Source organism: Leptodactylus fuscus, chromosome 3 (assembly GCF_031893055.1).
Source record: "Leptodactylus fuscus isolate aLepFus1 chromosome 3, aLepFus1.hap2, whole genome shotgun sequence".
Taxonomy (NCBI): Eukaryota; Metazoa; Chordata; class Amphibia; order Anura; family Leptodactylidae; genus Leptodactylus; species Leptodactylus fuscus.
This window is the reverse complement of record NC_134267.1, coordinates 123,890,895-123,903,394: the sequence shown is the minus strand read 5'-3', so window position 1 is coordinate 123,903,394 and position 12,500 is coordinate 123,890,895. Positions and strand designations below refer to the sequence as shown.

At 48.7% G+C, this 12,500-nt stretch overlaps 25 non-coding genes across 25 annotated transcripts; 16 read left to right on the top strand and 9 right to left on the bottom strand.

The window, feature by feature from the left end:
* The first annotated feature begins 182 nt into the window (after positions 1-182).
* Positions 183-253, top strand: TRNAG-CCC (transfer RNA glycine (anticodon CCC)). Its single transcript has one exon. It is a non-coding gene; the product is annotated as a tRNA-Gly (tRNA).
* Positions 254-1,128: 875 nt separating this feature from the next.
* On the bottom strand, positions 1,129-1,201 carry TRNAK-CUU (transfer RNA lysine (anticodon CUU)). The gene has a single exon. It is a non-coding gene; the product is annotated as a tRNA-Lys (tRNA).
* Positions 1,202-1,318: 117 nt separating this feature from the next.
* On the top strand, positions 1,319-1,389 carry TRNAG-GCC (transfer RNA glycine (anticodon GCC)). The gene has a single exon. It is a non-coding gene; the product is annotated as a tRNA-Gly (tRNA).
* A 1,061-nt stretch (positions 1,390-2,450) lies between these two features.
* TRNAG-GCC (transfer RNA glycine (anticodon GCC)) lies at positions 2,451-2,521 on the top strand. The gene has a single exon. It is a non-coding gene; the product is annotated as a tRNA-Gly (tRNA).
* Positions 2,522-2,827: 306 nt separating this feature from the next.
* TRNAK-CUU (transfer RNA lysine (anticodon CUU)) lies at positions 2,828-2,900 on the bottom strand. The gene has a single exon. It is a non-coding gene; the product is annotated as a tRNA-Lys (tRNA).
* A 117-nt stretch (positions 2,901-3,017) lies between these two features.
* TRNAG-GCC (transfer RNA glycine (anticodon GCC)) lies at positions 3,018-3,088 on the top strand. Its single transcript has one exon. It is a non-coding gene; the product is annotated as a tRNA-Gly (tRNA).
* Positions 3,089-3,584: 496 nt separating this feature from the next.
* On the top strand, positions 3,585-3,655 carry TRNAG-GCC (transfer RNA glycine (anticodon GCC)). Its single transcript has one exon. It is a non-coding gene; the product is annotated as a tRNA-Gly (tRNA).
* A 496-nt stretch (positions 3,656-4,151) lies between these two features.
* Positions 4,152-4,222, top strand: TRNAG-GCC (transfer RNA glycine (anticodon GCC)). The gene has a single exon. It is a non-coding gene; the product is annotated as a tRNA-Gly (tRNA).
* A 306-nt stretch (positions 4,223-4,528) lies between these two features.
* TRNAT-CGU (transfer RNA threonine (anticodon CGU)) lies at positions 4,529-4,601 on the bottom strand. Its single transcript has one exon. It is a non-coding gene; the product is annotated as a tRNA-Thr (tRNA).
* A 117-nt stretch (positions 4,602-4,718) lies between these two features.
* On the top strand, positions 4,719-4,789 carry TRNAG-GCC (transfer RNA glycine (anticodon GCC)). Its single transcript has one exon. It is a non-coding gene; the product is annotated as a tRNA-Gly (tRNA).
* A 495-nt stretch (positions 4,790-5,284) lies between these two features.
* On the top strand, positions 5,285-5,355 carry TRNAG-GCC (transfer RNA glycine (anticodon GCC)). Its single transcript has one exon. It is a non-coding gene; the product is annotated as a tRNA-Gly (tRNA).
* Positions 5,356-5,851: 496 nt separating this feature from the next.
* TRNAG-GCC (transfer RNA glycine (anticodon GCC)) lies at positions 5,852-5,922 on the top strand. The gene has a single exon. It is a non-coding gene; the product is annotated as a tRNA-Gly (tRNA).
* Positions 5,923-6,228: 306 nt separating this feature from the next.
* TRNAK-CUU (transfer RNA lysine (anticodon CUU)) lies at positions 6,229-6,301 on the bottom strand. Its single transcript has one exon. It is a non-coding gene; the product is annotated as a tRNA-Lys (tRNA).
* A 117-nt stretch (positions 6,302-6,418) lies between these two features.
* TRNAG-GCC (transfer RNA glycine (anticodon GCC)) lies at positions 6,419-6,489 on the top strand. Its single transcript has one exon. It is a non-coding gene; the product is annotated as a tRNA-Gly (tRNA).
* A 495-nt stretch (positions 6,490-6,984) lies between these two features.
* On the top strand, positions 6,985-7,055 carry TRNAG-GCC (transfer RNA glycine (anticodon GCC)). Its single transcript has one exon. It is a non-coding gene; the product is annotated as a tRNA-Gly (tRNA).
* Positions 7,056-7,361: 306 nt separating this feature from the next.
* TRNAK-CUU (transfer RNA lysine (anticodon CUU)) lies at positions 7,362-7,434 on the bottom strand. The gene has a single exon. It is a non-coding gene; the product is annotated as a tRNA-Lys (tRNA).
* Positions 7,435-8,495: 1,061 nt separating this feature from the next.
* On the bottom strand, positions 8,496-8,568 carry TRNAK-CUU (transfer RNA lysine (anticodon CUU)). The gene has a single exon. It is a non-coding gene; the product is annotated as a tRNA-Lys (tRNA).
* Positions 8,569-8,685: 117 nt separating this feature from the next.
* TRNAG-GCC (transfer RNA glycine (anticodon GCC)) lies at positions 8,686-8,756 on the top strand. Its single transcript has one exon. It is a non-coding gene; the product is annotated as a tRNA-Gly (tRNA).
* Positions 8,757-9,807: 1,051 nt separating this feature from the next.
* On the top strand, positions 9,808-9,878 carry TRNAG-GCC (transfer RNA glycine (anticodon GCC)). The gene has a single exon. It is a non-coding gene; the product is annotated as a tRNA-Gly (tRNA).
* A 306-nt stretch (positions 9,879-10,184) lies between these two features.
* On the bottom strand, positions 10,185-10,257 carry TRNAK-CUU (transfer RNA lysine (anticodon CUU)). The gene has a single exon. It is a non-coding gene; the product is annotated as a tRNA-Lys (tRNA).
* A 494-nt stretch (positions 10,258-10,751) lies between these two features.
* On the bottom strand, positions 10,752-10,824 carry TRNAK-CUU (transfer RNA lysine (anticodon CUU)). The gene has a single exon. It is a non-coding gene; the product is annotated as a tRNA-Lys (tRNA).
* A 117-nt stretch (positions 10,825-10,941) lies between these two features.
* TRNAG-GCC (transfer RNA glycine (anticodon GCC)) lies at positions 10,942-11,012 on the top strand. The gene has a single exon. It is a non-coding gene; the product is annotated as a tRNA-Gly (tRNA).
* Positions 11,013-11,508: 496 nt separating this feature from the next.
* Positions 11,509-11,579, top strand: TRNAG-GCC (transfer RNA glycine (anticodon GCC)). Its single transcript has one exon. It is a non-coding gene; the product is annotated as a tRNA-Gly (tRNA).
* Positions 11,580-12,108: 529 nt separating this feature from the next.
* On the bottom strand, positions 12,109-12,181 carry TRNAK-CUU (transfer RNA lysine (anticodon CUU)). The gene has a single exon. It is a non-coding gene; the product is annotated as a tRNA-Lys (tRNA).
* A 117-nt stretch (positions 12,182-12,298) lies between these two features.
* TRNAG-GCC (transfer RNA glycine (anticodon GCC)) lies at positions 12,299-12,369 on the top strand. The gene has a single exon. It is a non-coding gene; the product is annotated as a tRNA-Gly (tRNA).
* The last annotated feature ends 131 nt before the right edge of the window (positions 12,370-12,500 follow it).

The following is a 12,500-nucleotide window of genomic DNA, read 5'->3' as shown; positions in this document are numbered from 1 at the left end:
GTGGGGCTCGAACCCACAACCCTGAGATTAAGAGTCTCAAGATTTACCGACTGAGCTAGCCGGGCTTAGTGTGGCTTCATTGTGGGGCTATACAGCAGGATAGAGACGGCATCGGTGGAAAACATCCCAGTCCGGCCCCTAAGTCCGGCAGGAGCCGCTAGCATCAACATAAACACCGTCAAGCATTGGTGGTTCAGTGGTAGAATTCTCGCCTCCCATGCGGGAGGCCCGGGTTCGATTCCCGGCCAATGCAATACTCTTGATTTTGTTGTTTTTTTCCTGTTCTTCTAAATGGGTATCCTTGGTTCCATTTCTCCTTGACTAACTCCTTCCAAGTAAAATAGCATCCTGGATGCAAACAGCCATGTCAGCTGTTTGTCAGGGAAGGAGTGTAATTTTGGGTTGGTTTTCATGCCTCTTGGGCCTGCCATTGAAAGGTTGTTTACTTTTATTGCTCCATTCAAGGTCTCTTTTTTTAGTTCATTTTTCTGTCTGATCAGGATGGGAAGAGGACTTGTAAGCTGACAGTTGGGGGAAGAATGACCAAAATAAACCAACCTCCGCCCAACGTGGGGCTCGATCTTACAACCCTGAGATTAAGAGTCTCATGCTCTACCGACTGAGCTAGCCGGGCTCGGTGTGGGTGCATTGTGGGGCTATACAGCAGGATAGAGACGGCATCGGTGGAAAACATCCCAGTCCGGCCCCTAAGTCCGGCAGGAGCCGCTAGCGTCAAAACAGACCCCGTCAAGCATTGGTGGTTCAGTGGTAGAATTCTCGCCTGCCACGTGGGAGGCCCGGGTTCGATTGCTGGCCAATGCAATACTCTTGATTTTGTTGTTTTGCCTGTTCTTCCAAATGGGTATCCTTGGTTCCATTTCTCCTTGACTAACTCCTTCCAAGTAAAATATCATCTTGGATGCAAACAGCCATGTCAGCTGTTTGTCAGGGAAGTACTGTATTTATGGGTTGGTTTTCACGCCTCTTTGGCCTTCCATTGAAAGGTTGTTTACTTTTATTTCTTCATTCAAGGTCTCTTTGTTTAGTTCATTTTTTTTTCTGATCAGGATGGGAAGAGGACTTGTAAGCTGACAGTTGGGGGAAGAATGACGAAAATAAACCAACCTCCACCCAACGTGGGGCTCGAACCCACGACCCTGAGATTAAGAGTCTCATGCTCTACCGACTGAGCTAGCCGGGCTCGGTGTGGCTTCATTGTGGGGCTATACAGCAGGATAGAGACGGCATCGGTGGAAAACATCCCAGTCCGGCCCCTAAGTCCGGGAGGAGCCGCTAGCATCAACATAAACACCGTCAAGCATTGGTGGTTCAGTGGTAGAATTCTCGCCTGCCACGCGGGAGGCCCGGGTTCGATTCCCGGCCAATGCAATACTCTTGATTTTGTTGTTTTGCCTGTTCTTCCAAATGGGTATCCTTGGTTCCATTTCTCCTTGACTAACTCCTTCCAAGTAAAATAGCATCCTGGATGCAAACAGCCATGTCAGCTGTTTGTCAGGGAAGGAGTGTAATTATGGGTTGGTTTTCATGCCTCTTGGGCCTTCCATTGAAAGGTTGTTTACTTTTATTGCTCCATTCAAGGTCTCTTTTTTTAGTTCATTTTTTGTCTGATCAGGATGGGAAGAGGACTTGTAAGCTGACAGTTGGGGGAAGAATGACCAAAATAAACCAAACTCCGCCCAGCGTGGAGCTCGAACCCACGACCCTGAGATTAAGAGTCGCATGCTCTACCGACTGAGCTAGCCGGGCTCGGTGTGTCTGCATTGTGGGGCTATCCAGCAGGATAGAGATGGCATCGGTGGAAAACATCCCAGTCCGGCCCCTAAGTCCGACAGGAGCCGCTAGCGTCAAAACAGACCCCGTCAAGCATTGGTGGTTCAGTGGTAGAATTCTCGCCTGTCACGTGGGAGGCCTGGGTTCGATTGCCGGCCAATGCAATACTCTTGATTTTGTTGTTTTGCCTGTTCTTCGAAATGGGTATCCTTGGTTCCATTTCTCCATGACTAACTCCTTCCAAGTAAAATAGCATCCTGGATGCAAACAGCCATGTCAGCTGTTTGTCAGGGAAGGAGTGTAATTATGGGTTGGTTTTCATGCCTCTTGGGCCTTCCATTGAAAGGTTGTTTAATTTTATTGCTCCATTCAAGGTCCCTTTTTTTAGTTCATTTTTTGTCTGATCAGGATGGGAAGAGGACTTGTAAGCTGACAGTTGGGGGAAGAATGACGAAAAAAAACCAACCTCCGCCCAACGTGGGGTTTGAACCCACAACCCTGAGAATAAGAGTCTCAAGCTTTACCGACTGAGCTAGCCGGGCTTAGTGTGGCTTCATTGTGGGGCTATACAGCAGGATAGAGACGGCATCGGTGGAAAACATCCCAGTCCGGCCCCTAAGTCCAGCAGGAGCCGCTAACATCAACATAAACACCGTCAAGCATTGGTGGTTCAGTGGTAGAATTCTCGCCTGCCATGCGGGAGGCCTGGGTTCGATTCCCGGCCAATGCAATACTCTTGATTTTGTTGTTTTGCCTGTTCTTCGAAATGGGTATCCTTGGTTCCATTTCTCCTTGACTAACTCCTTCCAAGTAAAATAGCATCCTGGATGCAAACAGCCATGTCAGCTGTTTGTCAGGGAAGGAGTGTAATTATGGGTTGGTTTTCATGCCTCTTGGGCCTTCCATTGAAAGGTTGTTTACTTTTATTGCTCCATTCAAGGTCTCTTTTTTTAGTTCATTTTTTTGTCTGATCAGGATGGGAAGAGGACTTGTAAGCTGACAGTTGGGGGAAGAATGACCAAAAAAAACCAACCTCCGCCCAACGTGGGGCTCGAACCCACGACCCTGAGATTAAGAGTCTCATGCTCTACCGACTGAGCTAGCCGGGCTCGGTGTGTCTGCATTGTGGGGCTATCCAGGAGGATAGACATGGCATCGGTGGAAAACATCCCAGTCCGGCCCCTAAGTCCGGCAGGAGCCGCTAGCGTCAAAACAGACCCCGTCAAGCATTGGTGGTTCAGTGGTAGATTTCTCGCCTGCCACGCGGGAGGCCCGGGTTCGATTCCCGGCCAATGCAATACTCTAGATTTTGTTGTTTTGCCTGTTCTTCGAAATGGGTATCCTTGGTTCCATTTCTCCTTGACTAACTCCTTCCAAGTAAAATAGCATCCTGGATGCAAACAGCCATGTCAGCTGTTTGTCAGGGAAGGAGTGTAATTATGGGTTGGTTTTCTTGCCTCTTGGGGCTTCCATTGAAAGGTTGTTTACTTTTATTGCTCCATTTAAGGTCTCTTTTTTTAGTTCATTTTTTTGTCTGATCAGGATGGGAAGAGGACTTGTAAGCTGACAGTTGGGGGAAGAATGACGAAAATAAACCAACCTCCGCCCAACGTGTGGCTCGAACCCACGACCCTGAGATTAAGAGTCTCATGCTCTACCGACTGAGCTAGCCGGCCTCGGTGTGTCTGCATTGTGGGGCTTTCCAGCAGGATAGAGATGGCATCGGTGGAAAACATCCCAGTCCGGCCCCTAAGTCAAGCAGGAGCCGCTAGCGTCAAAACAGACCCCGTCAAGTATTGGTGGTTCAGTGGTAGAATTCTCGCCTGCCACGCGGGAGGCCCGGGTTCGATTCCCGGCCAATGTAATACTCTTGATTTTGTTGTTTTGCCTGTTCTTCGAAATGGGTATCCTTGGTTCCATTTCTCCTTGACTAACTCCTTCCAAGTAAAATAGCATCCTGGATGCAAACAGCCATGTCAGCTGTTTGTCAGGGAAGGAGTGTAATTATGGGTTGGTTTTCATGCCTCTTGGGCCTTCCATTGAAAGGTTGTTTACTTTTATTGCTCCATTCAAGGTCTCTTTTTTTAGTTCATTTTTTTGTCTGATCAGGATGGGAAGAGGACTTGTAAGCTGACAGTTGGGGGAAGAATGACCAAAATAAACCAACCTCCGCCCAACGTGGGGCTCGAACTTACAACCCTCAGATTAAGAGTCTCATGCTCTACCGACTGAGCTAGCCGGGCTCAGTGTGGCTGCATTGTGGGGCTATACAGCAGGATAGAGACGGCATCGGTGGAAAACATCCCAGTCCGGCCCCTAAGTCCGGCAGGAGCCGCTAGCGTCAAAACAGACCCTGTCAAGCATTGGTGGTTCAGTGGTAGAATTCTCGCTTGCCACGCGGGAGACCTGGGTTCGATTCCCGGCCAATGCAATACTCTTGATTTTGTTGTTTTGCCTGTTCTTCGAAATGGGTATCCTTGGTTCCATTTCTCTTTGACTAACTCCTTCCAAGTAAAATAGCATCCTGGATGCAAACAGCCATGTCAGCTGTTTGTCAGGGAAGGAGTGTAATTATGGGTTGGTTTTCATGCCTCTTGGGCCTTCCATTGAAAGGTTGTTTACTTTTATTGCTCCATTCAAGGTCTCTTTTTTCAGTTCATTTTTTTGTCTGATCAGGATGGGAAGAGGACTTGTAAGCTGACAGTTGGGGGAAGAATGACCAAAATAAGCCAACCTCCGCCCAACATGGGGCTCGAACCCACGACCCTGAGATTACGAGTCTCATGCTCTACCGACTGAGCTAGCCGGGCTCGGTGTGTCTGCATTGTGGGGCTATCCAGCAGGATAGAGATGGCATCGGTGGAAAACATCCCAGTGCGGCCCCTAAGTCCGGCAGGAGCCGCTAGCGTCAAAACAGGCCACTTCAAGCATTGGTGGTTCAGTGGTAGAATTCTCGCCTGCCACGCGGGAGGCCTGGGTTCGATTCCCGCCCAATGCAATACTCTTGATTTTGTTGTTTTGCCTGTTCTTCGAAATGGGTATCCTTGGTTCCATTTCTCTTTGACTAACTCCTTCCAAGTAAAATAGCATCCTGGATGCAAACAACCATGTCAGCTGTTTGTCAGGGAAGGAGTGTAATTATGGGTTGGTTTTCCTGCCTCTTGGGCCTTCCATTGAAAGGTTGTTTACTTTTATTGCTCCATTCAAGGTCTCTTTTTTTAGTTCATTTTTTGTCTGATCAGGATGGGAAGAGGACTTGTAAGCTGACAGTTGGGGGAAGAATGACGAAAATAAACCAACCTCCGCCCAACGTGGGGCTCGAACCCACGACCCTGAGATTAAGAGTCTCAAGATTTACCGACTGAGCTAGCCGGGTTTAGTGTGGCTTCATTGTGGGGCTATACAGCAGGATAGAGACGGCATCGGTGGAAAACATCCCAGTCCGGCCCCTAAGTCCGGCAGGAGCCGCTAGCATCAACATAAACACCGTCAAGCATTGGTGGTTCAGTGGTAGAATTCTCGCCTGCCACGCGGGAGGCCCGGGTTCGATTCCCGGCCAATGTAATACTCTTGATTTTGTTGTTTTGCCTGTTCTTCGAAATGGGTATCCTTGGTTCCATTTCTCCTTGACTAACTCCTTCCAAGTAAAATAGCATCCTGGATGCAAACAGCCATGTCAGCTGTTTGTCAGGGAAGGAGTGTAATTATGGGTTGGTTTTCATGCCTCTTGGGCCTTCCATTGAAAGGTTGTTTACTTTTATTGCTCCATTCAAGGTCTCTTTTTTTAGTTCATTTTTTTGTCTGATCAGGATGGGAAGAGGACTTGTAAGCTGACAGTTGGGGGAAGAATGACCAAAATAAACCAACCTCCGCCCAACGTGGGGCTCGAACTTACAACCCTCAGATTAAGAGTCTCATGCTCTACCGACTGAGCTAGCCGGGCTCAGTGTGGCTGCATTGTGGGGCTATACAGCAGGATAGAGACGGCATCGGTGGAAAACATCCCAGTCCGGCCCCTAAGTCCGGCAGGAGCCGCTAGCGTCAAAACAGACCCTGTCAAGCATTGGTGGTTCAGTGGTAGAATTCTCGCTTGCCACGCGGGAGACCCGGGTTCGATTCCCGGCCAATGCAATACTCTTGATTTTGTTGTTTTGCCTGTTCTTCGAAATGGGTATCCTTGGTTCCATTTCTCTTTGACTAACTCCTTCCAAGTAAAATAGCATCCTGGATGCAAACAGCCATGTCAGCTGTTTGTCAGGGAAGGAGTGTAATTATGGGTTGGTTTTCATGCCTCTTGGGCCTTCCATTGAAAGGTTGTTTACTTTTATTGCTCCATTCAAGGTCTCTTTTTTCAGTTCATTTTTTTGTCTGATCAGGATGGGAAGAGGACTTGTAAGCTGACAGTTGGGGGAAGAATGACCAAAATAAGCCAACCTCCGCCCAACATGGGGCTCGAACCCACGACCCTGAGATTAAGAGTCTCATGCTCTACCGACTGAGCTAGCCGGGCTCGGTGTGTCTGCATTGTGGGGCTATCCAGCAGGATAGAGATGGCATCGGTGGAAAACATCCCAGTGCGGCCCCTAAGTCCGGCAGGAGCCGCTAGCGTCAAAACAGGCCACTTCAAGCATTGGTGGTTCAGTGGTAGAATTCTCGCCTGCCACGCGGGAGGCCCGGGTTCGATTCCCGCCCAATGCAATACTCTTGATTTTGTTGTTTTGCCTGTTCTTCGAAATGGGTATCCTTGGTTCCATTTCTCTTTGACTAACTCCTTCCAAGTAAAATAGCATCCTGGATGCAAACAACCATGTCAGCTGTTTGTCAGGGAAGGAGTGTAATTATGGGTTGGTTTTCATGCCTCTTGGGCCTTCCATTGAAAGGTTGTTTACTTTTATTGCTCCATTCAAGGTCTCTTTTTTTAGTTCATTTTTTGTCTGATCAGGATGGGAAGAGGACTTGTAAGCTGACAGTTGGGGGAAGAATGACGAAAATAAACCAACCCTCGCCCAACGTGGGGCTCGAACCCACGACCCTGAGATTAAGAGTCTCAAGATTTACCGACTGAGCTAGCCGGGTTTAGTGTGGCTTCATTGTGGGGCTATACAGCAGGATAGAGACGGCATCGGTGGAAAACATCCCAGTCCGGCCCCTAAGTCCGGCAGGAGCCGCTAGCATCAACATAAACACCGTCAAGCATTGGTGGTTCAGTGGTAGAATTCTCGCCTGCCACGCGGGAGGCCCGGGTTCGATTCCCGGCCAATGCACTACTCTTGATTTTGTTGTTTTGCCTGTTCTTCGAAATGGGTATCCTTGGTTCCATTTCTCCTTGACTAACTCCTTCCAAGTAAAATAGCATCCTGGATGCAAACAGCCATGTCAGCTGTTTGTCAGGGAAGGAGTGTAATTTTGGGTTGGTTTTCATGCCTCTTGGGCCTGCCATTGAAAGGTTGTTTACTTTTATTGCTCCATTCAAGGTCTCTTTTTTTAGTTCATTTTTCTGTCTGATCAGGATGGGAAGAGGACTTGTAAGCTGACAGTTGGGGGAAGAATGACCAGAATTAAACAACCTCCGCCCAACGTGGGGCTCAAACCCACGACCCTGAGATTAAGAGTCTCATGCTCTACCGACTGAGCTAGCTGGGCTCGGTGTGGCTGCATTGTGGGGCTATACAGCAGGATAGAGACGGCATCGGTGGAAAACATCCCAGTCCGGCCCCTAAGTCCGGCAGGAGCCGCTAGCGTCAAAACAGAACCCGTCAAGCATTGGTGGTTCAGTGGTAGATTTCTCGTTTGCCACGCGGTAGGCCCGGGTTCGATTCCCGGCCAATGCAATACTCTTGATTTTGTTGTTTTGCCTGTTCTTCGAAATGGGTATCCTTGGTTCCATTTCTCCTTGACTAACTCCTTCCAAGTAAAATAGCATCCTGGATGCAAACAGCCATGTCAGCTGTTTGTCAGGGAAGGAGTGTAATTATGGGTTGGTTTTCATGCCTCTTGGGCCTTCCATTGAAAGGTTGTTTACTTTTATTGCTCCATTCAAGGTCTCTTTTTTTAGTTCATTTTTTTGTCTGATAAGGATGGGAAGAGGACTTGTAAGCTGACAGTTGGGGGAAGAATGACCAAAATAAACCAACCTCCGCCCAACGTGGGGCTCGAACCCACAACCCTGAGATTAAGAGTCTCATGCTCTACCGACTGAGCTAGCCGTGCTCGGTGTGTCTGCATTGTGGGGCTATCCAGCAGGATAGAGATGGCATCGGTGGAAAACATCCCAGTCCGGCCGCTAAGTCCGGCAGGAGCCGCTAGCGTAAAAACAAACCCCGTCAAGCATTGGTGGTTCAGTGGTAGAATTCTTGCCTGCCACGAGGGAGGCCTGGGTTCGATTCCCGGCCAATGCAATACTCTTGATTTTGTTGTTTTGCCTGTTCTTCGAAATGGGTATCCTTGGTTCCATTTCTCCTTGACTAACTCCTTCCAAGTAAAATAGCATCCTGGATGCAAACAGCCATGTCAGCTGTTTGTCAGGGAAGGAGTGTAATTATGGGTTGGTTTTCATGCCTCTTGGGCCTTCCATTGAAAGGTTGTTTACTTTTATTGCTCAATTCAAGGTCTCTTTTTTTAGTTCATTTTTTTGTCTGATCAGGATGGGAAGAGGACTTGTAAGCTGACAGTTGGGGGAAGAATGACCAAAAAAAACCAACCTCCGCCCAACGTGGGGCTCGAACCCACGACCCTGAGATTAAGAGTCTCATGCTCTACCGACTGAGCTAGCCGGGCTCGGTGTGTCTGCATTGTGGGGCTATCCAGCAGGATAGAGATGGCATCGGTGGAAAACATCACAGTCCGGCCCCTAAGTCCGGCAGGAGCCGCTAGCGTCAAAACAGACCCCGTCAAGCATTGGTGGTTCAGTGGTAGAATTCTCGCCTGCCACGCGGGAGGCCCGGGTTCGATTCCCGGCCAATGCAATACTCTTGATTTTGTTGTTTTGCCTGTTCTTCGAAATGGGTATCCTTGGTTCCATTTCTCCTTGACTAACTCCTTCCAAGTAAAATAGCATCCTGGATGCAAACAGCCATGTCAGCTGTTTGTCAGGGAAGGAGTGTAATTATGGGTTGGTTTTCATGCCTCTTGGGCCTTCCATTGAAAGGTTGTTTACTTTTATTGCTCCATTCAAGGTCTCTTTTTTTAGTTCATTTTTTTGTCTGATCAGGATGGGAAGAGGACTTGTAAGCTGACAGTTGGGGGAAGAATGACCAAAATAAACCAACCTCTGCCCAACGTGGGGCTCGAACTTACAACCCTGAGATTAAGAGTCTCATTCTCTACCGACTGAGCTAGCCGGGCTCGGTGTGGGTGCATTGTGGGGCTATGCAGCAGGATAGAGACGGCATCGGTGGAAAACATCCCAGTCCGGCCCCTAAGTCCGGCAGGAGCCGCTAGCGTCAAAACAGACCCCGTCAAGCATTGGTGGTTTAGTGGTAGAATTCTCGCCTGCCATGTGGGAGGCCCGGGTTCGATTGCTGGCCAATGCAATACTCTTGATTTTGTTGTTTTGCCTGTTCTTCCAAATGGGTATCCTTGGTTCCATTTCTCCTTGACTAACTCCTTCCAAGTAAAATATCATCTTGGATGCAAACAGCCATGTCAGCTGTTTGTCAGGGAAGTACTTTATTTATGGGTTGGTTTTCACGCCTCTTTGGCCTTCCATTGAAAGGTTGTTTACTTTTATTTCTTCATTCAAGGTCTCTTTGTTTAGTTCATTTTTTTTTCTGATCAGGATGGGAAGAGGATTTGTAAGCTGACAGTTGGGGGAAGAATTACGAAAATAAACCAACCTCCGCCCAACGTGGGGCTCGAACCCACGACCCTGAGATTAAGAGTCTCATGCTCTACCGACTGAGCTAGTGGGTGCATAGTGGGGCTATACAGCAGGATAGAGACGGCATCGGTGGAAAACATCCCAGTCCGGCCCCTAAGTCCGGCAGGAGCCGCTAGCGTCAAAACAGACCCCGTCAAGCATTGGTGGTTCAGTGGTAGAATTCTTGCCTGCCACGCGGGAGGCCCGGGTTCGATTCCCGGCCAATGCAATACTCTTGATTTTGTTGTTTTGCCTGTTCTTCGAAATGGGTATCCTTGGTTCCATTTCTCCTTGACTAACTCCTTCCAAGTAAAATAGCATCCTGGATGCAAACAGCCATGTCAGCTGTTTGTCAGGGAAGGAGTGTAATTATGGGTTGGTTTTCATGCCTCTTGGGCCTTCCATTGAAAGGTTGTTTACTTTTATTGCTCTATTCAAGGTCTCTTTTTTTAGTTCATTTTTTTGTCTGATCAGGATGGGAAGAGGACTTGTAAGCTGACAGTTGGGGGAAGAATGACCAAAATAAACCAACCTCCGCCCAACGTGGGGCTCGAACCCACGACCGTGAGATTAAGAGTCTCATGCTCTACCAACTGAGCTAGCCGGGCTCGGTGTGTCTGCATTGTGGGGCTATCCAGCAGGATAGACATGGCATCGGTGGAAAACATCCCAGTCCGGCCCCTAAGTCCGGCAGGAGCCGCTAGCGTCAAAACAGACCCCGTCAAGCATTGGTGGTTCAGTGGCAGATTTCTCGCCTGCCACGCGGGAGGCCCGGGTTCGATTCCCGGCCAATGCAATACTCTAGATTTTGTTGTTTTGCCTGTTCTTCGAAATGGGTATCCTTGGTTCCATTTCTCCTTGACTAACTCCTTCCAAGTAAAATAGCATCCTGGATGCAAACAGCCATGTCAGCTGTTTGTCAGGGAAGGAGTGTAATTATGGGTTGGTTTTCATGCCTCTTGGGGCTTCCATTGAAAGGTTGTTTACTTTTATTGCTCCATTCAAGGTCTCTTTTTTTAGTTCATTTTTTTGTCTGATCAGGATGGGAAGAGGACTTGTAAGCTGACAGTTGGGGGAAGAATGACCAAAATAAACCAACCTCCGCCCAACGTGGGGCTCGAACCCACGACCCTGAGATTAAGAGTCTCATGCTCTACCGACTGAGCTAGCCGGCCTCGGTGTGTCTGCATTGTGGGGCTTTCCAGCAGGATAGAGATGGCATCGGTGGAAAACATCCCAGTCCGGCCCCTAAGTCAGGCAGGAGCCGCTAGCGTCAAAACAGACCCCGTCAAGTATTGGTGGTTCAGTGGTAGAATTCTCGCCTGCCACGCGGGAGGCCCGGGTTTGATTCCCGGCCAATGCAATACTCTTGATTTTGTTGTTTTGCCTGTTCTTCGAAATGGGTATCCTTGGTTCCATTTCTCCTTGACTAACTCCTTCCAAGTAAAATAGCATCCTGGATGCAAACAGCCATGTCAGCTGTTTGTCAGGGAAGGAGTGTAATTATGGGTTGGTTTTCATGCCTCTTGGGCCTTCCATTGAAAGGTTGTTTACTTTTATTGCTCCATTCAAGGTCTCTTTTTTTAGTTCATTTTTTTGTCTGATCAGGATGGGAAGAGGACTTGTAAGCTGACAGTTGGGGGAAGAATGACCAAAAAAAACCAACCTCCGCACAACGTGGGGCTCGAACCCACGACCCTGAGATTAAGAGCCTCATGCTCTACCGACTGAGCTAGCCGGGCTCGGTGTGTCTGCATTGTGGGGCTATCCAGCAGGATAGAGATGGCATCGGTGGAAAACATCCCAGTCCGGCCCCTAAGTCCGGAGGGAGCCGCTAGCGTCAAAACAGACCCCGTGAAGCATTGGTGGTTCAGTGGTAGAATTCTCGCCTGCCACGCGGGAGGCCCGGGTTCGATTCCCGGCCATTGCAATACTCTTGATTATGTTGTTTTACCTGTTCTTCGAAATGGGTATCCTTGGTTCCATTTCTCCTTGACTAACTCCTTCCAAGTAAAATAGCATCCTGGATGCAAACAGCCATGTCAGCTGTTTGTCAGGGAAGGATTGTAATTATGGGTTGGTTTTCATGCCTCTTGGGCCTTCCATTGAAAGGTTGTTTACTTTTATTGCTCCATTCAAGGTCTCTTTTTTTAGTTCATTTTCTTGTCTGATCAGGATGGGAAGAGGACTTGTAAGCTGACAGTTGGGGGAAGAATGACCAAAATAAACCAACCTCCACCCAACGTGGGGCTTGAACTTACAACCCTGAGATTAAGAGTCTCATGCTCTACCGACTGAGCTAGTGGGTGCATGGTGGGGCTATACAGCAGGATAGAGACGGCATCGGTGGAAAACTTTTATTGCTCTCTTTGTTTAGTTCATTTTTTTTTCTGATCAGGATGGGAAGAGGACTTGTAAGCTGACAGTTGGGGGAAGAATGACCAAATTAAACCAACCTCCGCCCAATGTGGGGCTCGAACCCACGACCCTGAGATTAAGAGTCTCATGCTCTACCGACTGAGCTAGCCGGGCTCGGTGTGGCTGCATTGTGGGGCTATACAGCAGGATAGAGACGGCATCGGTGGAAAACATCCCAGTCCGGCCCCTAAGTCCGGCAGGAGCCGCTAGCGTCAAAACAGACCTCGTCAAGCATTGGTGGTTCAGTGGTAGAATTCTCGCCTGCCATGCGGGAGGCCCGGGTTCGATTCCTGGCTAATGCAATACTCTTGATTTTGTTGTTTTGCCTGTTCTTCGAAATGGGTATCCTTGGTTCCATTTCTCCTTGACTAACTCCTTCCAAGTAAAATAGCATCCTGGATGCAAACAGCCATGTCAGCTGTTTGTCAGGGAA